We start from the raw sequence: 21,778 nt of genomic DNA, 5'->3' as shown, positions 1-21,778 counted from the left end.
GTCCCTTTCTTTCACTGGGATAGAGCACCGCAAGATTGAACCCATCACAAAACACCTCTCTCACTAAAGATAAATCAATCTAGTTGGCCAAACCAAACAGATAGATTAGAGATAAATACAAAGCTATGATAATCGTTCATAATAAATTTTAGAATATACTCCATTAATATTCATATCATAAACCCACAATTCATCGGATCCCAACAAACACACCGCAAAAGAAGATTACATCAACGAGGACTCCAAGAACATCGAGGAGAACATTGTATTGAAGATCAAAGAGAGAGAAGAACCCATCTAGCTACTAGCTATGGAAACCCAGGTCTATGGTGAACTACTCACGCATCATCGGAAGGCAGCAAGGATGATGTTGAAGCCCTCTGTGATCGATCCCCCTCCTACAGAGTACCGGAAAAGGCCTCCAGATGGGATCACGGAACAACAGAAGCTTGTGGCGGCGAAAAAAGTGTTTCGGAAGGCTCTCTGGTATATTGGGAATATTCAAGAATTTATAGAGGCAGAATTATGTCAAGATGTGCCATGAGGCTCCCATAAGTTTAGGGGACGCCTCCCCCCCCCCCCCGGGTGTGCTTGGAGCTTGTCGCTCCCTCGTGACTCTTCTATTCTTCTCCTGAACCGTCGTGGGTCCATTCTGGTTGGTAAAAAATCGTTGTAAAGTTCCATCATGTTTGGACTCCGTTTAAAATTGATTTTCTGAAAAGCCAAAAAAAACAAAAAAAACAACTGACACTAGCACTAGGTTAATAGGTTAGTCCCAAAAATGATACAAATAGCATATAAATGCATATAAAGCATCCAAAATTAATATTATAATATCATGGAACAATAAAAAATTATGAATACGTTGGAGACGTATAAGACAATAGTACGAAAAAGGCACATAACAAATTTCATATTCCTTGTCTATATCATGCTCCATGAAAATGATCGTGTCATCATATCGTAGAATGGGACACCCTCTCCTTGGCTCTACCAATGAGGACCACCAACATATTTGCAACATGAAAAGCATTGGAGAAAGCGGATCTCCCTACTGTAACCCCTTATGAGTCTGGAAAAAGTGTATGATATATATATATATATCATGATTGACTTTAACCCCCACACTACCCCCTCCCCCATGAACAAAAGCCATAACGTGTTGCCTCCAATTAGGATCAAAACCTTTCATATGCAAAGCAAGGTCCATTAACTTTACCATATGCCTTGTCGAAATCCACTTTAAAGATAATTCCGTAAATTTTCTTCAAATGAATTTCGTTTAAAGTTGCATGTGAAATGACCACACCCTCTAGTATATGTTTTCCTGACATGAAAGCATTTTGAGTGGGTCGAATAGCTCATGCTTCACAACTTTTTAAAATATGATGTTGCATTAAGTTAAATTCAAAAGTTCCTTTTTATATACATCATTCTATCACATACTTTGTAGGTTTTAATTATTTTAGAACATAAACCGAGAACACTCCTACGTTTATCTTTTCATTAATTTTAGTTGTTTTTAATCACCTGCTTATGCATTTGTTTTACCAAGGTTTCTGTGGCAACAGATAGGGCATCATCTAGTGGAAGGAAAAGCATGTGACTTTGCATGTCGGAAAACTTAGTTGAGAATCTGAGATATTTACATGAAAGGGAGAAACATTTGTAGTTTGTGGTGGATAAAAAAACTGAATTTTAGGAAGATAGATGGTTTGGTAACTTTTTTTTCAGGTGATGAGCTCCCAAGCATTGTTTGCAATCAATTGTGATTCAAAAATCTATAGAATATGTGTGCAATGGAGGATGTCATCTTGAATTCAGAAGATGGGTGGGTGAGGGGATGAAATCAGGTACTATTGGGATGGCATCACATGAACATCCTTTATTATTGGATGAAGTTGTGCTGAAATTGTATTTTGATTCAACTACAATTTTACTGTAAATCTGTGCAGTTGAAAACTTTATCATGCGTCTCTATTTGGCATGACATAAGCATGTTGTGAATTAATATACTATTGGTTCAAAAAGAGAGAAATAGACAGAGGTGTGTGGGGCTATGAAATACACAAACTGTTTCGGTAGAAATTATTTGTACACGCAAACACACTTCTTCGATAAATCCATAGTCAACACAAGTACACAGTATACACAATCGAACAAATCAACATTATTTCACAAAGATGGATGGCAATTATGTCGTGATTATGTTTGTCGACATTACACGTATGAATACATAGGAATCAAATGCTAGAGAAAGAAGGAAAAACATAGAAGAGCTTCCAAAGATGAAGAGAACACACACAGTTTCAATATGGAATTGATACTTATGGAATCGATTCCACTTCGCATCCTCCCGCGGTCATGCCCATGGCGCACAGTGATGGACCTAGATCATGGCAAAATGTGCGGTGGCCTAGGGCCCATGTCAAATAAGGGCCCAATACGTCTACATACCTAAATAAACTATCAAAATATGTTTTGCATAACATAATTAAAATTAACAACTGTGTACAGGGGCCTCCCCCCTTGCACTTCACCATGTTGTATTTATAGAGAAACCACCTGGCCCCGAACTTTTTAAAGAAAGTTATAGAGAAACCATCTGGCCCCGACGCAGAGTTAGATTTAGAGGAAGCCACAAATTCATCCATCTTAGATTCAGAGAGAGGTAATATTAAGGCAATGTTTTCTTCCGGAGAAACCCTGAGATGAGGAGGCCAAAGGTTATGGGAGATTTTCTTGTTCCCAGGTGCTTATGCATTTGGCTTTTGTACTCTACTCCTTATCTATATTCCATTGGCAGAGCTTCTGTCGCTTACACTACGGTAAATAAAAGCAATTTTAGACTATCAAGTACTCCTAAATGATATATTGCTTCTATGTTTCGGCATGAGATGAACATGCTGTGGATAAATATAAGCAGTTTGATCTACTCCCTCCATCCTTGATAGAGTGTACTTTCAATTTTGTTGGAGGATCAAACTATCTCAAAGTTTGACCGAGTTTGTGCAAATATATATCAATGCTTGTGAAACCAAATAGATATATGACGAAAATATATTTTATCATGAATCTAATGCTACTAATTTGATGGCATAAATGTTGGTCTATTATTGTATAAATACAGACAAATATAAAAAAGTTTGACTTTCCAACAAAGTTGGAAGTACGGAGGGAGTAAGAGCATCTCTAGCCCCCCCCCCCCCAACAGGCCCCTAGGGCACCTTTTTTTACCGTCGGCGCCAAAAATAGCCCAGCCGCACCCCCAAAACCTCATTTTTCATTGGTTGGGGCCAAAATTACAACCGGCAAACCCAAGTGGAACCCAACGCATCGTGGGTTGCCTGGGGGCATCGGCTGAAGGGAAAACATGTGTGGGCCTGCGTTGTCGGTAATAGTGGCCGATTTTCCTATTGTTTTCCCCTTTCCCTCCATTTTCCCATTGCCAACCCCCTTCTCCCCCGCCGCTCCTGCCATTCTCCCCAGATCCGCCCACCATGCCACCGAACAAGTATATGCCCCCTCGCCTAGCCACTGATTCCATCCAGCCAAAGCAGAGGAAGCCGAGGGCGTCGATGCCAAGGACCCCGGGCTTGATGAACGCCTAGTGGAAGGCTGACGTTGATCGTCGGACAGCGGTCACCACCAATCGGCGGAACAGGCTCAACACGAAGAAGGCCAGGGACACGGCGGCGGAGCAGGAGGAGGCGTCTCGCGCGGGGATGGCTGATACGTCCATTTTGCATCATGCTTTTATATTAATATTTATTGCATTATGGGTTGTTATTACACATTATATCTCAATACTTATGGATATTCTCTCTTATTTTACAAGGTTTACCATGAAGAGGGGGAATGCCGGCAGCTGGAATTCTGGCTGGAAAAGGAGCAAACATTGGAAACCTATTCTGCACTGCTCCAAAAATCCTGAAACTCCACGAAACATGTTTTGGAATTAATAAGAATTATTGGGCAAAAGAAATACACCAGGGGGCCCACACCCTGCCCAGGAGGGTGGGGGGCGCCCACCCTACTAGGCGCGCCCCCTGTCTCCTGGGCCCCCTGGTGCCCCCCCGGTGTCCATCTTCTGCTATATGAAGTCTTTTACCCTGGAAAAAAATCGTGGGCAAGCTTACGGGACGAAACTCCGCCGCCACGAGGCAGAACCTTGGCGGAATCAATCTAGGGCTCCCGCGGAGCTGTTCTGCCGGGGACACTTCCCTCCAGGAGGGGGAAATCATCACCAACGTCATCACCAATGATCCTCTCAACGGGAGGGGGTCAATCTCCATCAACATCTTCACCAGCACCATCTCCTCCCAAAACCCTAGTTCATTGCTTGTATCCAATCTTGTATCAAAACCACAAATTGGTACCTGTGGGTTGCTAGTAGTGTTGATTACTCCTTGTAGTTGATGCTAATTGGTTTACTTGGTGGAAGATCATATGTTCAGATCCTTAATGCATATTATTACTCCTCTGATTATGAACATGAATATGCTTTGTGAGTAGTTATGTTTGTTCCTGAGGACATGGGTGAAATCTTGTTATTAGTAGTCATGTGAATTTGGTATTCGCTCGATATTTTGATGAGATGTATGTTGTCTTTTCCTCTAGTGGTGTTATGTGAATGTTGACTACATGACACTTCACCATTATTTGGGCCTAGAGGAAGGCATAGGGAAGAAATAAGTAGATGATGGGTTGCTAGAGTGACAGAAGTTTAAACCCTAGTTTATGTGTTGCTTCGTTAGGGGCTGATTTGAATCCATATGTTTAATATTGTGGTTACGTTTACCTTAATACTTCTTTTGTAGTTGCGGACGCTTGCAATAGGGGTTAATCATAAGTGGGATGCTTGTCCAAGTAAGGGCAGTACCCAAGCACCGGTCCACCCACGTATCAAATTATCAAAGTACCGAACGCGAATCATATGAACGTGATGAAAACTAGCTTGACGATAATTCCCATGTGAATTGTCCAGGCTTATCCTTTGCTACAAAAGGATTGGGCCACCTTGTTGCACTTTATTTACTTTATTTACTTGTTACTCGTTACTATTTATCTTATCACAAAACCATCTATCACCTATAATTTTAGTGCTTGCAAAGAAAACCTTACTGAAAACCGCTTATCATTTCCTTCTGCTCCTTGTTGGGTTCGACACTCTTACTTATCGAAAGGACTATGATAGATCCCCTACACTTGTGGGTCATCAATGGCGAACCTTCCGCCTCAACAGGCCGAACAGTGCCCACAAGGCGTGTGGGGAAGCCAGCAGAGCATCGCGTTGCTGGCCAACTTCTCGCCTCCACTGTGGGGGTATGCGCCCTCGCCTGGGTACGTCGACGGTGCACGACGGCTTTAACCCCAACACCACCTTCCTGCATGGTGCAGCGTCGCACGCGTCCCCCCGTCTTCAAGCCCGACCCACGCATGCCCTCCCTCGCGTTCACCGCCGGCCTCAACACCCAGTACATCTACTCGCCGCCGACGTACTCAGGCTCGCCTGCACCGACTCTGCGCCATGGGGCCCTACCCTTCGCACACGGCTCGGCGCCACAATTCTGCAGCACCGACGCAAACATGGACGAGATCATCATGAACGGCTCAGTCGCCGCCACTTCGTGCCCCGGGTTTGGCACGCAAGACGAAACGCTGGACACCGCCATCGACATGGAGGATGTCGAGCACGACGATGCCGAGGAGGAGGTGGAGGAGGAAGAACCGGCGGAGCCAGCGGCCAAAGGGAGAAATAAGAAGCGGGCGACCAACGCCAGGTTGGGCAAGCCTCGCGTCAAGTGGACGCTAAAGGAAGACGAGTGCCTCACCGAAGTATGGAGACTGCCAGCATCGACCTGATCACCAGCGCAAATCAGAACGCCGACACCTACTGGAGAAGGATCAAGACGGCGTTCGATGAGCCATTGGTCGACCCCGACTTCGCCAGCATCCACATGGATCGCGATAAGAGGGCCATGGCGAACTATTGGGCGACCATCCAGCAGGCCTGCAACAAGTGGCATGGGATTCAAGACGAGGTCATGGATCGCCCGGAAAGCGCGCCAATGTCGAGCGTCAGGTATGGCCATCGCTCGCCGGCTTAGCTCTTCGCCGTGTACTTCGCCGACACTTGTTCTTCGACTGTGCAGATGGTTCGGATTTTTGACATGTTTAGCTAGGACAACAGTGACCAAGAGTTCAAACTCCTTCACGTGTTCACCAGGATCGAGTCGTGCGAGAAATGAACAAAGTGTCGGCTCGCTCTCGCCAAGGCCAAGGACGGTGTCTACAACCCGGACGCGCCTGCCTCAGCGACAACAGAAGGGCATCCTGATGGCAACAAAAGAGCCAATGCGGTGAGGGACGCGGCACCCGCTGCCAAATGGCTACAATCGTCGATAGAACAGTGCATCACCGACGCCAAGAGCAACTTGCCAAGAGGAAGGAGAAATCTGAGGCGAGGTGGTTGGCGTTGATGACGAAGCAGGACGTCAAGCTCGACCTTCTCAGGACTAACATCGCCGCGAAGAATAGGAACACCGACCTGGCGTTCCTGATGGGAGCAGGCATGTCAACGATGGACGGGCAGGTGAAGGCATGGTACCTGGCGGAGCGCGGCCTCATCTTGAACCAGATGTCGGGACCGGTGGCGACCACTGCCGCTATGCCCATGCCCATGCCTACGCCAACGCCGCCGCCAACGCCGAGCACTGAAGTTGTGCCCACAAGGCCGACGCCGACGCCGACCTCTCCCAGCCCTATGGCAGAAGAGCCAGCCGTTTGAGTTCCATGTCTATGGTTCCTACCCTTTTGATCGTGGACTTCGGCTATGTTTGATCGCCGACCTGTGGCATGATGATCGTCAAACTTGTGGCATGATGATCGGTAAATTTGTGCCTTTTTTGGTAGCGAGAAAGAAAACTTTGAATTTTTGTGTGTTTGGGGGCCGAAACCTGGAAGCACGGCCGGAAACTCGATCCCCCAGGCCAAAAAAACCGCCGGCGCAAACACCCAAAGGCCTTCACGGGGTGCGCTGGGGGCCAAACCGCTGAAGATGCTCTAAGAGAGAGAGAGAGAGAGAGAGAGAGAGATATGTGTGTAGTGTAGCTGCCAAATACACGAATTGTTCCGGTGGAGTTCGATATATGTTTACACGCAGTTCACATCAGTACACAGTATATATACAATTGAACAAATCAACATCATTTTCATTTCACATGGACGGGTGGCAATTTGGTCGAGTTTACGTCTGTCGGCATTACACGAATGAATACGCAGGAATCAAATGCTAGAGAAAGCAAGAAAAACAGAGCAGAGCTTCCAAAGATGAAGAGAACTCGCACAGTTCCAATACAGAATTGAGACTCATGGACCCGATTCCACTTCAAATCCTCCCGTGGTCACGCGCACGGCGCACGGTGGCTGGGCTTGTCGGTCTAGCTGGTGGCTCCACCGCCGGCGAGGCATGGACAGCTGGAGATCAGAGACGGAGACGAAAGCACAAGCGTTAGACACAGCTCGAGCGTTTTAGCTCTAAATAATTTGCTGAAATATATGGTAGCTGTCGTACAATTTGGCCAAGAAGCCCGGTTTAGCCGCCGGCGCTGCCGTGTTCTGCTCGTGGTTTGACGGGCGGCCGACGAAGTAATCTGGTTCGAGCAACAGAAGACGAACAGAAATTTACTAACAAAATCATGGTTTACATAACATAATCCAAGCGTTGCGCGCGCTTACCGCCAGGAGTATTCAGCGCAGCTGGAGCAGGCTCAGGGACGGCCTGCGGCGGTTCTTTCTCCTTGGGCTCGTCGGTGTTCGCTGGACGGCCGATGAAGTAGCCTACAGTACTCACACACAAGCACCAGATCTATTTTAGCAAAAAAGAAGTAGCAGCCAAGATCGATGGAAGCGAGGGAGGCGAACGAAATCTTTGTTCGTGGTTGTGCTAATCAATCCACCTCTCCGGCTCTCCCAGAGGTGGATTGATACGTTGACCAAGCTTTCATTTCACAGAGAGCAGAGGGAGCTATGGGAACATCGGATGGATACGTACCTCCAGGAGGAGCATTGCCCTGGCCGTCGCTCATGGCGGATGGACAGTTCTCCGGCTGGGATGAGCTGCTTCCTCTCTCTCTCTCTCTCTCTCTCTCTCTCTCTCTCTCTCTCTCCGTCCTGTCCTGTGCCTATCCTCTCCCGGCGAGACGAGACGACGACCGGCCTGCCGTGCTATATAATCAGGTCGCTGCTACTTGGTAGTACACTTCGGTAGGAGCGCGAGAGAGGGGGAGAGATAATAGAGAAATGGAGATGCTTTTCCCCCAGCTGGCAATAATTCAGTCCGAAAAGAATACTCCCTCCGTCCGGGTGTATAAGTCATTCGCGTAGTTCTAGGTCAACGATTTGAGGAATTAAATATGTGTTATATGTCATGAAAAGTATACCACTAGATTTCCACACGGATGTAGTTTCTAAATATATATTTTTTGTCACATATAATACATATTTAGATAGTTAAATTATCGACCTAGAACTACGCGAATGACTTATACACCGGGACGGAGGTAGTATGTAGCCACCAAGGAGGAGCCCACGAGGCGACGACCCGGGACGCAATGCAAGTCTTCTCCTCAGGCTCGTGGAAGGTGAAGAAGAGGAAAAATATCCAGCAGACAGAAAGCCAGCAAGGCAGCAACCGCAACCGCAACCGCAGCCAAGAAACAACCAAACAAACTAGGCCTCGCCATGTCGGCATCACATCGCAGGCTCCAGCTGGACAAAATCACTATTTTGACCCTTTGTGCTAACAAATTCCCGAATTGACCTCGGTTGCAAAAAAAATTCCTAATCTGACCTTTTTTGGTGACGCCAACATCCCTGACGTCTGGGTTGCATTGGAGACGTCAAGGACCCTGGCGTCTGGTCCCTGGCCCGCACGACCCGCGACCATGTTGACCGGCTGACGTAGCAAAGGGGCCAGACGCCAGAGTCCTTGCGTCTGGTCCTGGTAAGGGTCCAGACGCCAGGGTCCTTGGCGTCTGGCCCTGGTAAGGGACAGTAATACATGTTTGTGTAGTTACTGCATGCAGGCCGGCCAGGCACTGTAGCAGCTAGCTAGCCTTTGATCAGATCAGATAAGAGGGTGTGATAGCAAGACATAAAGTTGGGTGCCTTTGCAATTGGCGGTGTACTGTGGTAGCAGTACTTTTAGGATGCGGCAGCAGTACTAGCTAGCATGCATGCAGAGTCAGTATCCTCATCTAATTCACTTCCCTCGGTTAGTGGTTGGAAATAGATGAGTAAGCTAGTAAAAACCATCAAGCTTTGACTTGTAGGGCCAATTTCATTTGCAGGGTTTTTCTCAGAAAGAAAATTTGATTTACAGGGTTGTTAAAACGTAGAAATAGAAAAAGCATAGGAACGAAATGTCATGCTCATTCAAATCCTACATGATTTGAGTTTGTTCGATTGCATCACAGAAAAGAAGGAATTTTTTTCCAATAGGTTGGCGCGGATGCTTGGTAGAAAATTTCTACAGAATTCAATCATATGAATTAAACAACCAATACAGAAAAAATTCTAAGGATAATAATCCTCCGACAAACATCTTATGCAATTCCCTGGAATCAAAGGAGCCCGTAATTTATTAATCCCGAGAGTATAGTGGCAGTCCGGAAGGCTTTGTTGGTGTCCGGACTGCTGCCACACACGCATCCGACAACCTGTCCAGACCCAAAACCCTCTCCCACGTCTGAAGTGGTCGGCGCCGAGCGGACGCGATCTCTCACGTCGCTCCACCATTGAAGCGGTGTGTCGGCCGACACCGGTGCACGCGCCTTCTCCGGATTCAAACGACAACCCGTTCATCTGCCTCCCTCCATTAAACATGTGCGGTTGCCTAGGAACATACTCTAGCGTCACTCGTCCGTCCGTCTGCCGCCCACCATTAACCACCTCGCCGGCTGGCCTGCCATTCATCCGCTATAAAAATTCCAGGCCCAGCAACAGCCGCATCCAACCTCCTCCGCTCCCTATCTCCTCTCGGCATCTCACCCGCCACGGCCTCCTCGAGCTCCAAAGCCCTGTGGGTCAGCCTCTCATCCGAACAAAAGAAGGAGATCGCTGTCATTGCGGCCGGTTGGCAGTAACTACACAAACATGTATTACTGCCCCTTACCAGGGCCAGACACCAAGGACCCTGGCATCTGGACCCTTACCAGGGCCAGACGCCAAGTATCTTGGCGTCTGGCCCCTTTGCCACGTCAGCCGGTCAATGTGGTCGCGGGTCGTGTGGGCCAGGAACCAGACGCCAAGGTCCCTGGCGTCTCCAATGCAACCCAGATGCCAGAGATGTTGGGGTCACCAAAAAAGGTCAGATTAGGAATTTTTTTGCAACCGAGGTCAATTCGGGAATTTGTTAGCACAAAAGGTCAAAACAGTGATTTTGTCCGCTCCAGCTCGTCTTCGCTTGCACACGGTGAAACGCCACCGCGGTGAACTGAACGGAGCCGAAAAGACTGCGCCTAGCTTGGATAGCTTGGATCGACCTACACGTACTAGACTCAGTCGTCCATTCTTCTATGCTCTCTTCTTCGTTTATCCTTTTTTATGTCAAAAAATAATACCAACTTGACAACTCTGGTAGCCATTGATAATGCAAAATGTTGTTGTTTTCTGCGGGTTGTGCGGTCGATGATTGCAAGTTGGAACTTGCTGCTTTTCTCTTTCTCTTTCACATGCCTCCTCTTGCCTATATTTTAATCTGGAGGAAGAAATAATATTTATTTGTCCGACTTACATATTGCCATATTCAATTGAAGATTCGGAACCTTCCTTTCTCCTGATTGCAATTGGAAAATTGGCCGCCAAGAAAGAAAAGGCACGACCCAGTTCCCGTGTCATCTCTCTTGGGTGTGTTTGGTAGCTGTTCCCATCTTAGCATAGTTGTTCCCATATGAGACATGCTTAGTCTAGACATGCTTAGTACATGCAACTGCAGTTGTTTGGTAGCAATGTATGTACTCGTGCATGCTGAGCTGAGACTGTGTTTGGTAGGCTGCATCAGACAAGACATGTTGCACTGAGACTGTGTTTGGTAGCCTGTATCTGAGATATGCTGCATCAGACCATCATGTAAGCATACAATCCAGCCACTAGACCGGCTCCTCTCACAATTAGTTGCCTTCGTTTTCTTGCCAATTCATCCATCTATGACAATACAAACAAATAACAGGAAACTTAGCACACCATAATTTTTTCAGCATGACAAACAATGAACAAAAAATAGATATTTCAACAAATTCCTTCATGCATAAATTTTTATCTTAACCATAGTAGACTCTCTGTACAGAAGATAGACAGTAAATCAAATCAAATTATCATATTCCAATTAAGCATATTCTGCTATGTCTTCTCTGTACAACAACAAGGGTTGTTCCCTGTTCAAGATCCCGATTTGAGGCAGGAAGGACAGGGGTAGGGGAAGGAAGAGAAGAGGAGGGCGGAGGAAGGGAAGGAGGGGGCGGATCTGCTACCTCTCCCGTGTCAGGGTCTACTCCGGCGGCGGCGGCGAGTTGAGGCCGCCCAGGAGCAGGGGCGGGTCGGCGCCGAGTGGAGGCCCGACCAGGCGCAGGGGCGGATCGGCGGCGAGGTAGACACCTTCAGCAGGGCGGCGGAGAGGTTGAAGAAGGAAGGGGACCGGCGGCGGGGTAGCTAGCGGGCGCTCGTTGGCGGCTAGGTCAGGAGGGCTCGCGCGAGGGGAGGGGGAGGGGTTCGCACGAGGGAAGGGGGGAGGGGTTCGCGCGAGGGCAGGGCGAGGGGTGGTCGTTCGAGGAAAGTGGGTCGGGGGGAGAATTTTTGCATGTGCGCTCTCAGCCTCGCTCGACCCGGCAGGCCTGTGTGGGGTGCTTCGACTCAGCTATGCTGAGAGCCTTTTTTGCATCGGTTCGACTATGCTCAAGGGAGCCCATACACTCTACCAAACAAAGAAAAGTGGGTCGGATAGGGAACTTTTGGGCCTATACACTCTCCATGCATGCTACCAAACACACCCCTAGTGACCTGTGGGCGCAAACCCTAGCCCCGACGGTGGCTCCTCCATGGGAAAATATCAGCGGTTTTCATTCTTGGGGTGCTCCCTATACTCCAAGTCTAAAACATCAATTTTAAATGTTTTAAAAAAATTCAAAAATATTGTGAATGTTCAAAAGGAATGTGATTACACCCCCTAAAAATTTCAGGTCAAAACTCGAAATGTACATTGAGAAACAAAAAAAGACAAATTCAGATATGAATAGTGTCAAATGTTGCTTTTGTCTTTTTATGACACTATTCATGCTAGATTTCACATTTTTCTTTCTCAATGTGCATTTAGAGTTTGAACCTGAAATTTTTAGGAGTTGTAGTCACATTCCTTGTAAACATGCATATCTTTTTCCAGAATTTTTTGAAACATTTAAAATTGATTTATTTAAAGTTGGAGCATGGGGAGCACCCTAAGGATGGGAGTACTAGATATTTCCCCGCTCCTCCATGTACTACGTGTGTCGGCGTTGTTGTCAGCTTCATCCGCGCTCGTGGTGGGTCTGGTGGGTCTCATCCCTGAATGGCACGACGGATCACAAGAGACGGCCAAAATCACTGCTTTAACCTTTAGTGATTATGTTAGCACAAAATGAGCCGAGTCTGGAAATTTTTCACGATCTACCCATTTATTGCTACTGTCGTAAAACCAAGTGTTAACTAGTCAATGACGGTGGTGAGACTTCACTGACTTGGACAAGTGCCTATCATTGTTGGCTCCGGCGGTACGAGTAATCTTACCACCGCTACCTCCAGCGGTAGCCCACCAAAGTGTTCAGTGGTCGCGCATTGTCGGTGTAAATTCTGGCAATAATAATCATGGGATGAAGTGCGCATAGAGAATCAGATTGGGTGCACACGAAACAAGGATTTATCCAAGTTCAGGCCCTGAGGTAAAATAAAACCCTATTGCTACATCTCTGATTGTGTTGATGGTGGTTGTCTCGTTTGAGAGAGGCGTGTTTAGTCTACTGAGTGTGCCGACTTGGAAAGCCCATACCTTCCTTTATACAGGTGGACAAAGGATAGGGTTACATACATGGTCCGAGTCAGTTTACATGGCTTGTAGCCCAAATATATCTGGCTAAGTACATGACTTGGAGTACAAGTAGATAGCGCCCCTAGTGGGCCGACTTCTAGTCAACCAGATATCCCTCGTACATGGCACCGTCATCCACGTACGATTCACCCCGAAGAGAGAAGAACAGAGATAGTCCTGTCTCTCCCCAACTAAAATCTTTCTCAATGTTCCTCAAACCTCACGTGTTTTTCATGGATCTTGCCTCCCCTATGTAGCTTGAGGTATCCTCCTCTTATTCCCCCCAAACTTTCAATTGAATGTTGTTTTTTTGTGATATATTTTAGCACTAGGTGAAACTGTAGGTCTTCTTGAAACTTGTCGTTTCGATTATGTAATTTCTATTCATTTGGTAGTTTGTTCTAGTGGAAGTGACTATGAATCACCTATAGCCGTTGACTTGGATTGGAGATAGATGTTTATTTTAGTGTTGAGCTAAATACAGGAATAATTAATTGTGTGAGATGCAATTAAATTTGAATGAGATGTTGTTTTGGCATACATGTGATGATCATGGCATAGTTGAAGGCACGTATATCATTTTTTTAAATGCAAACCGAAATAATTGAGCAAAGTTGTCACATGGATGGATGTGATGTTTTGTTGCCATGCATGAGACTGAATGTTCGCTTAGGGTATGTGATTTTTTGGAAAAGGAGGTTAGAACCCGGCCTCTGCATCAATCGATGCATTATCACTGTCTTTATTAATTATTCAACAAAGATCTGACAAGAGCATACATCAAGCCACCCGAGGCCACCACCTACACCTACAAACTTGATAATGTGGAGTGCTCTCACTCTTCATATCTAAAACTGATGGCATCGCTGATTAATCCACATAACGTATCAGAACACAAAGCCGGTGCAGCAAACCTAAAGCGTCCACCATATGCACGCGTTTTAGAAGTCGCCATCATCATCGAACCATTGACCCATCTTTAGGAAAGAGATCTGCATAATCCTTGCCAGGTTGGCCATCCGTCGACGCCACCACGGCGCCCAACGACATCACCTCTCCGCGTGCAAACTGATGAGCACGTCACAGTCGTCGTCGGTACACCACAGCACTACATCGCCAAGTACCACCAGCCGACACAGGTTGAAGTCTCTGGATGATCTGTCGTGCGTAGCACCTGCCAAACAAGCATGACACAACGTTGCACTTGTCGGCCGGGCATGACTTGACATCTCCACTGAAGTTCCATGCAAGACGAAGCCGGCCCACCTCCTGCCTCTGTCTTCCAGCGCTGCTCCACAAACGATGCTCCCAAGAGAGAAACGACACCATAGTGCCGCCATCGTCAGATCTAGAAGACCAGATCCTAGGGTTTCCCTTGGAGCAACACGAGTGGGTCAATGGTAGTTACATGACGATGCCTTCATCACGGTAACGACGCAGAATGCCATTGCCCGTCGTCGGCTCGATTTTCACCGGCAACTATGTCTCCCCGACTCGCAACCAGGACTAGATGACTGATCTCGAGACCCAACCACCCAGCCTCAGGCTGACCACCTCCAACAGAGGAGATGACCACCACTGCCAGTTGCATCGGCCAGAACAAATATGACCGAAGGTGCCACCGATCTGTCCACCAGGCCCTCCACACCGTCATCGCCGATACGAAGCTAGGTGGCGCGCCACCACGGCATAACCGACCGCCGCCGTCCAAACAGGGTCGGCCGCCGTGCCCGCATCCTATGCTGATGTCCGTGACCGGGCCTCCCACCGCGCTTGGAGCTTATGCCGCCCCGAGGCAGGGCTGTACACCACACTGTCGCCTGCCGCAGCCATCACCATCATGTCGCAAAGACTAGATCGGTCGTGCCTCCACATGTTTAGGGGCCCCGCACCACCCCTTAGACGCAGGAGAAAGGGAGCCCCCGCCCCCAACCACCGTCGGCCCGGGGTTTAGCCCGACAGTGTCCCCCGACAGTGGCGGAGGGATGGGAGGAGGGAGTGTGTGCCCCAGTGGCTAGGGGTTTGGGCGCTGCCCGAGTAGCCCTAGTGGGGACGACATGGGGGCTGCGGGGGCTATCCTCACCTCAATGTTCTCTCATTCTTCCATCAAAATTATGAGTACATCACTGTACATGTGTAGAAATATGAGATTGACTTCTTCAGTTTATTTGGAAGTATGGATGTTGACATATATTTGCCCGAGTTTCATTTCGATTCTCTTTAAATGTTGGTTTGGATATTGATTTGGAAGTTTATTTGAACTTGAGATCAAACTTCTCCCCACTTTCTCCCAAGTTATCCAATGTTCCTATAATCTTGCCAAAGTAAGTACACATCTATTCTAGCCATTTCATAGTTCTTCGCCCTAAACAAACATTGTTTTCCTATGAAAAGAGTGTTATTACCATTGAGCTTGTGAAGCCATATCAGTTTCTTCCGATCCAAGGTCTAAATCAATTCCATGACTTTTCTGACACCTACCATACCCATGCACAAAACCTTGGATCCTGATAACTCACAAGTATATGGGATTGCAACAGTTTTTGAGGGTAGAGTATTCAACCTAAATTTATTGATTTGACTCAAGGGGAGCTAAAGAATATTCACGAGTATTAGCAGTTGAGTTTTCAATTCAAAAATACCTGAAAGACTTAATATCTGCAACAAAGTATTTAGTAGCAAAGTAGTATGATGTAGTGATTGTAACAGTAGCAACCGCAAAAGTAACTTAGCACAGATCAATATGTGAAAAGCTCGTAGGCATTGGATTAGCAATGGATAATTGTGTTGGATAATATTCATCATGTAGAAGTCATAACTTAGGGCGACACAGAACTAGCTCCAATTCATCAATGTAATAGAAGCATGTATTCCGTATATAGTCATATGTGATTATGGAAAAGAACTTGCATGGCATCTTTTGTCCTACCCTCCCGTGGCAGCGAGGTCCATAAAAAACTAAGGGTATTAAGGCCTCCTTTTAATAGAGAACTAGAACAAAGCATTAGCACTTAGTGAATATATGAACTCCTCAATCTACGATAATCACCGGAAAGAATCCCAATTATTGTCACCTTGGGGTATGCGGACCATAACTGGTAATAGGTGTCTACAACTTGCAAGATAGGATCAATAACTCAAATATATTCATGAAAACATAATCGGATATGAAATCATTGCACTCGGGCCCTAGTGACAAGCATTAAGCATAGCAAAGTCATAGCAACATCAATCTCAGAAGATAGTGGATACTAGGCATCAAGCTCTAACAGAACTAACTCAATTACATGATAAATCTCATCCATCCCATCACCGTCTAGCAAGCATACAAGGGAATTACTCACTCCCGGCGGTGAGCATCATGAAATTGGTGACGGAGGAAGGTTGATGATGACGACGGTGACGGATTCCACCCTCCAGGGCCCCGAACAGACTCTAGATCAACCCTCCCGATGAAGAACAATAGGTGACGGCGGCTCCGTATTGTAAAACATGATGAATCCTTCTCTCTATTTTTTTCTCCGTGAATAGGTATATATAGAGTTGGAATTAGGGTTGTCGGAGCTCCAGGGGTCCACAAGCCTAGGAGGCGCACCCTTGGGAGGTAGACGCGCCCCCAGAGCTTGTGACTCCTGGGTGGACCCCTCTGGTATCTTTTTCACCAGTATTTTTTATATATTTTAGAAATATTCTCCATAAATTTTCAGGTCAATCCGAGAACTTTGATTTCTGCACAAAAACAACACCATAGCAATTCTGCTGAAAACATCGTCAGTCTGGGATAGTTTCATTCTAATCATGCAAATTAGAGTCGAAAATAAAGGCAAAAGAGTTTGGGAAAGTACATATGATGGAGACATATCAGATCCCATAGTGCATAATTGTGCACATGCATTGCCACATGTTCTTATCCAATAGGACTGAAATTTGGCAGAGAGATTCACTTTAGCAACCAAACACTACCCACCAAATTTCAAAGCATTCACCCCCAAAATTCTCCCACACTCAACTATAAACACATGATGTTCGGCAACAATCCATTATCCCTCTCTGGAATTTTGCCAGCGCACTTATGAACCTTGAACACACACAGGTGACATTGTGAGAGTTCACGTGGTGTTCGCCTCCCTAGAGGCGCCCAATCCCAACACCCCTAACCTCCTCAAGCCATCGCGCCCTACCTACATGAGCCATGGAACTTGCAAACCCACCCTCATCAGCCATGCACCCTCCTACCTTGGATTCTTCGCCCGCCAACATGCTGAACACCACCATGTCACCCCTGTTGCCCTGCGGCCTGAGACCCTTTTCGATCCCCTTTTCCCTCTTGTCCATGTGCACGACTTCTGTGTCCACATTAATGCCTGCACCTAATTTTTTTCTCTCAAATTGGTTTTGACCTTAATTGATCAAATTAATGAGTTATGGTCTAAATTGGTCCTTCCAGAGTTACTGATCTAAAGCCTACAATCAGTCTAACCTAATGGACCAATGACTCATTTTGCTATACACAAATTAATAGAAGATATGTGCAAAACTTGTTTTAAGAGCATCTACAGCTGCATTGGGCATATCCGACCCCTCAAACTCCGGCGGACGCGTTTGGGCGCGTCCGCGGGCATTGACCAGGCACGCCTTATATTTCGTCTTCCACACTCGCGTCCCTCATATCCGAAACCTCAAACCCATGTAATTCATGCAACGCTACGTAAAACACATGATCATAGCACATTTCATCGGATTAGCCGGACAAAAGAAACATGATTCATTGGAGTTCAACGATGGACCGTGCAAATACATACTACAAACTTATGAAACATAGATAAATATGGAAAGAACGAGGAAGGGCAGAGGAATTTCCTAGCCGGCCCCTTCACCTTTCGGGCGTTGGCACGGCTGTGCCCCTCCTCCATGTAGGTGTCTGTCGGTGTCAAAACCGGCAGATCTCGGGTAGGGGGTCCCAAGCTGTGTGTCATGGATTGATGGGTAACAGGAGACAGGGGACACGATGTTTACCCAGGTTTGGGCCCTCTTAGTGGAGGTAATACCCTACTTGCTGCTTGATTGATCTTGATGAATATAGAGATTACAAGACTTGATCTACCTCGAGAACATATATTGTGAACTAAATCCTAAGGGTATGATGAATAATGTCATAATGCTCTATCGACTAGCCTGGCCCTGGCTTATATAATATACCAGAGGCCTAGGATAACAAGAGTCCTAGTTGAATACGTTAGTGGAGAGGAGTCCTTGTCTTGGTCACCAAGTCTTGTGGAATCTTCCTCGTGTATGTATCGGCTGTCCGAACTGGCCCATGAGTGAACGGCCATGGGGGTCCACGGCCCAATCCCATTGATCGGGAGACGACTGGGTGAGTACCTCTTTGTCCAGGATACCGTCAGTAGCCCCCTAAACGAGTCTTCAAGTTGGAGACGCTCCTCGATTCTTCCGAACTGTTCTTCATCTTCGGCCGTCGGTCTTGAAAACTGGTTCAACAAATGTTCTCATCTTCGATCTTGAGGATCACCAAAGTAATCCGAAGAGTTTACACGTGGGGTATCCGAGAAGCCCCTTTAAGTTCTCGGCCTTTATCAATGCATTGTTATTTTTGACGCCACACCTCGGGCTTGAACTTGTTCCCTTGTGGCGGTGTCCTCTTGCATTTGAGCTCCAATGCCAAACTGCATTCGAGGTATCTTTTGCAGCCGAGGACCAACGTCAGACTGTATCCGAGCTCCAATGCTAGACTGTATCTGAGGTGTCATAGATCACCTTGGCTTGAAAAAGTTTGAAGGAGGTTATCCAAGCTTAACGCTGGAAATACCCTCTATAGAGCCAGCCACTTGCATCCGAGATTTATGTCGGACTGCTTCCGAGGTGATGCACCACCTCAGGCTTGGGCTGATTGTTTGCGGATTTTATTTTTGATTGATGCAGTTTATTTACTGACGAGATATATAGGCAGTAGCCCTCAAGGTGTGTGTGTCGGCCTAAAACCCTAGATGCACCTTTAGAGGAGATAGTGATCGGCGGACGGGCCCTTGAGAGAGGGTTTTAAGAAGTCGCTGTAATATAGTAGCTTGATGTTGGATGAGTCCCAGATGGTATCTATTGTTGTCTGAAGACGCGTTTGCCCATAGTTCGGTCTAGCCGAATGCTAGGCAATTTGAATTTTTTGCATTGAATAGGCAATGCAGTAGCCCCCGAGACACTGGTCGGGTGGCAACACCAGATCAGGGGATCGATGTACCCCTTTAATATTTGAAAATAATAAGCCCAAAACCTAGTAGCCCCTGAGCCTTAATGTGGGCACGGGTGGTCGAATTAAGGATCGATATCCGGAGTAAAATCATAAATAATGTGTAATGATTCTACGTATCCAAGTACTCTACATCATTAATGCTCGGATCTGCATTGTACAAAACTTTGTTGACCAACCATCGGCTTCAACCTCCTCGGCCAGTAGCCGGGGAGTGTTTGTCCTACTTTATAAAGCCTTTATAAGGGCAAAGATTTACGACAAACAAGGCAATCCGGTCATATGGTTTTATAAACAAAGGTACACGGAGAGATATGTTATATTACGTTTTATCATAGGAAACATCTTCCAAAGAAAATAATCCCGCTATAGGTTCCTTTCTTTGGGTTGTCATGCCGACCATGATCATGAAACCTCACCTCCGATCAATGCGGGAGAAAAATATTGAGGATTTAGTTTGGGGAAAGTTCACGAACTATGTGGTCTTTAGTGAACCTAAATTTTCGCTTCCGTCGTTGTCGACCAATTATATCCTTTAAGATTGCTAGCTTTCGGCTTCACCCAATCTAAGGTACTAACTCGGATGACCCGGTAGTAAAAATCATAGAGGTGCTCCCTTTACCTCCTAGTCGAACAATCGGGAACGTAGGGGTAAGCACAGGAGCCATGCAACCCAACTTGGCCAAAATCTTAAGTCAAATTGATGCATATTTATGGCTATATAATGATAATTACGGAAGGCAGCGCTTGTATATTAAATACAAACGCTGATGATATATGTTTATTTTGACTCCGTTGGGACCGTTTATCAGTTGAAGGTGGCCCATCGTCGGCTTCCACCCCCTTGTAGATACTATGTAGGGTGTTTCCGCAATAACAAAACAACCCTTAGCCAACGTCTCGGTGCCCGAAGGCGGTTGTGTTAGCAGAAACGAGGCAATCAGATATGCAGGCTTTATAACTTTCACTTAGTCATAGGAGCCTAAAGTTGGGAGTCTAGTTACTAGCCCCAGTTAGTGTTCGGCGATAGCCAAGGTCAAGTCGTAAACACTTCGGCCAATGTTATGAATGGCCTATCATTTAACACGGGGTGACCTCCATTGATCTATAGTTTAACACAGTCATCGGATCACTGACTAGTTTACGCTTATTGTGATAGTCAGTTTTCGGCTTTCTCCACTGAGGCACTTGACCATTCGAGATGGAAGTACAATTGCAGTGGTTCTCCCTTTGCACACTTAGCCTAACAAAGAGGAACGTAGGAGGCAAGCACAGGAGCCGAGCAACCCAACTATTGACCAAAGAAACAATTCGAAGCCGATGCATATAAAGAAGTATCCGAGAATGTTTTTGGAGGAGTCCATGGAATGCCTTGGCTTTTAGTGGGTTCGGCTATAGCCTCAGCCCCCCGTTAATATTTCCAATGCTTTAAAGACGTCTGGCGTTGCACTGCTCGGGAAGTAGTTCCGATGTGGCATCCGGGGTATAGTTCGGCGAGAAAGATGCCGAGCTGTGAGTCGGAAAAGATCTCCCGAGCTGAATTATTATGCAGGTCCACTCGGTCATGAGGATATCCTGCTTCCTGAAAGAAAAATATACAAATCGCTAAAAAGTGACTTAAGCTCGAAAAGCCAAAAACTTATGTAAGAGCTTGAAGTCCGGAATAAATCAAGATTTCTGTGCCAATCTGAACATTGGTCTTATATTTTGTTTGTACTTTTGTCGTGCTTTAACATGACACATCCGATCTCTAGACTGCAAGTAGGTCAGCATCGGCTTTAATCTCCTTATCCCGAAGGCAGAGTGCTTCCCCAAGGCCAGTTTAGGGAACTAAACTCGAGCGGCTTTAGAGAGAAGCCAGGCTATCCAGCTATTGACCATACACTCGTGTGGAAAAGGAGTGATAGAAAAAGACTTTGCAACGACTAGGAAGAAAACAATTATTATAGAACGGCTCGTACAAATTTAAGAGACCCAAGTTAACATGGGTAAAGGGAGTTTCTTTTAACAAACAACGTTTGTTAGCATGGTCGCAACGAACACAAATTAAAAATTTGAAAAAAATTTGAGCATGAAAGCAACTTAGCTGGTTAATGTGCTTGGTGTCGATGCGCGACCCAAGCTTACGGCGAGACGAGGTCCCAGCCCCCAAGCCGGTCCCCGACCTCGACACTCCGAAGTGGCGAGATAGCATAGCCAATGTGGCAAGGTGGAACCCCCCGTCCGTCCGAGGCGATGGAGCAGGCCGACAGTATGACGCCGAAGTTCCCGGCGTGGGTTAATGAAGTGATGATGAAGCCCCCGGTCCATCCGAGGTGATGTGGCATGTCGGTACACCGAGGTGACTGTGCTTCCCAACCTGGATCATTTACCTGTGCACAGAAAATAGTGCAAAC

General features: G+C 46.6%; 1 long non-coding RNA gene across 1 annotated transcript; it reads right to left on the bottom strand.

The window, feature by feature from the left end:
- Nucleotides 1–7,188: 7,188 nt before the first annotated feature.
- Nucleotides 7,189–8,339, bottom strand: LOC123094547 (uncharacterized). The gene is made up of 4 exons (XR_006445870.1): nt 8,057–8,339; nt 7,741–7,842; nt 7,577–7,655; nt 7,189–7,479 (listed from the first exon to the last, which is right to left on the bottom strand). It is a non-coding gene; the product is annotated as an uncharacterized lncRNA (long non-coding RNA).
- Between the last annotated feature and the right edge of the window lie 13,439 nt (nt 8,340–21,778).

The sequence above is a fragment of the Triticum aestivum genome, chromosome 4B (assembly GCF_018294505.1).
Source record: "Triticum aestivum cultivar Chinese Spring chromosome 4B, IWGSC CS RefSeq v2.1, whole genome shotgun sequence".
Classification (NCBI taxonomy): domain Eukaryota; kingdom Viridiplantae; phylum Streptophyta; class Magnoliopsida; order Poales; family Poaceae; genus Triticum; species Triticum aestivum.
This window is presented reverse-complemented; position numbering and strand designations above follow the sequence as displayed.